Genomic DNA, 2227 nt, shown 5'->3' on the forward strand with positions numbered 1-2227 from the left:
ATCATTCAGACACTTCTGTCACTGTCTATTTTGGGATTTACACAGTTATGACATTCCTCTTCATATTCACCAGCAATCTGTCAGGAAGAGAGCTTGGACATTTCTGGAAGAACTACAAGATGGAAAACTCGTTTGGGTGCTTAGGCAACATTCGGGACTAAGCCACAGCTCAGGATACCCAGTACAGATCATAATGAGAGGGGCACCCCATTTCATCGACATTTTGTGAGCTTTGCCAATCACACCCGCACCCATAGTGGCAGTGACCGCCACCAGACTTTTATGTAAGAAACGATTCAGCTTTGTATAGCTTGCTTCAGTCATCTGCTGATTAGCAATGGAAGAAATCACAAAGATTTCCTTAAAGACTAATGCGTAGGGAGGAAGAGAAGGAACAGTCACCCATGTCTCAGTGCCCCTAGACTGCATATGTCCATGAGTTCAGGCCAACTCTGAAAGAAGGCACCAACATCAACTCCCAACCCCTCTTTGCCACACACCCACCGAGAGACAAGTCCCTTCTCTGCTTCTACAGCTTCTCAGATCTGAGGAACCAAATGTCTGTACCATTCCCCTTTCCTCTGGCAAAGTCAGAGTTCCAGCACAAGACACACATTGTCCTTGTGAATCCTCCTGAACAGGAATCAATATCGGTAAGATGAAACCTCTGCAGTTACTCAAACTCACATTGTGCAATATGTCTAGCAGACACACACAAAAATTACCCAGCAGGAATTTTCCTTCCTGCATTTTTGGGTTCCACACATAAATTCCACTCTAGCTTCCGTGACTTAACATCCCTCCTCCCTGCCTCCCAGGATTTCCTGATTTCTAGACCACACGTACTTCGAGCAAGATTTGTAAATGACTTATCTTATTCTTGCCTTGAGGTACCTGAAAATGCTGAGCATCCATTTTCCGAAAGGGAGGCTTCACGAAGATGTGTCTAGTAGGGCACCTGAAAATCAAAACACTTGAAATCATTTAATCATGTCTGAATATCTTATTTCTCTCATGCAAGTATTTTCAAGATTATGCTTTTACCACAAGTATGGCGCTGTTTGCTTCTCCTTGAGGCTCTAGCTCTTGGATTCAAGTAGATGTCTGTACCCCACAGCATCCACAGCTTTGGTGAGGCCCAGAAGCCTAGCAGCAGCAGACTCACAACACCGAGGCATAAAGCGTGACTTATTAGCCCTGCTAACGAGGAATTATCCAGACACCAGTTCCAGGGCACGGAGTGCCTCTACACGGAGCTGTTTAGCCAGAACTGCACCACCAGCCACCACACCTGGCTGGGCATATGTCAAAGAGAAGCTCAGGTCTCCATTTTAAAATGTCCTCAAGGCTGTGAAGGGCAACTTGAACAAGCACACTGTACCTCATCTGCAGCTTTAACACGTGAAAGTTACATGGCTAATGAAAAGACGCCTCCCAATACATTATTAGGGAACAAAATCTCACTGTATTTTCATCTGTCCATTGACTTTTAGGCGTGAGGTGTGACCTACAAAGCATCTTGGCGCACCAACCTCCATCGAACCTCTCTTATATGTGCTGCAAGCAGTGTTCAGCCTGCCAAAGCAGCGTTCCCTCTGTTATTCTGCCAGAGGAGGGCCGCTCCCCACTGCCTCCCCAAAACCTAGAAATGTCCCAGGCACCAGTAAGCACCAACCCATTTTTCTGAAGCACATGGGAAAAACGGATTCGGGGAAAAGCGAAGTCCCTGAGCAGCAGGTGCCAGGGGGCTGCCGAGTTGCTGGGCCCAGGCTCTCACCACCCTCATGACACAACGACGCAGGGTATGTACCCCAAAACACCCCGCTGGGACCTGGGTGAGGGGAGGGAGGTTGGCAGTGAGGCTGAGGGGGCAGCAAGGCTGAGGCGGCAGTGGGGTTGAGGGGTGTAGCAGGACGGGGTCCCAGGGGCTGAGGGGGCCTGGGGGGCACAGGAGGCCCGGTAGGGGCACAGGGGGCCTGGTAGGGGCACAGGGGACCAGGCAGGCACCCCGAGGCCCCGAGCGCCAGGCACCGTGAGGGAGGACGCGGCCCCCAGGCCTCGCGGGGCTGCGCCCCTCGTGTGAGGCTGCCGGGGGGCGGCGACGCCCGCTGCGGGCGGCGGGGGCGGGCGGGGGCGGTCGCCCCGCGGCCGCGGGGGAGGAGGAGGAGGAGCGGCGGCGGCGGCGGGCGGCGGAGGGCGGCGGGGCGGCGGAGGATGGGAGCGGGCG

The sequence above is a fragment of the Anser cygnoides genome, chromosome 5, assembly GCF_040182565.1.
Source record: "Anser cygnoides isolate HZ-2024a breed goose chromosome 5, Taihu_goose_T2T_genome, whole genome shotgun sequence".
NCBI lineage: Eukaryota > Metazoa > Chordata > Aves > Anseriformes > Anatidae > Anser > Anser cygnoides.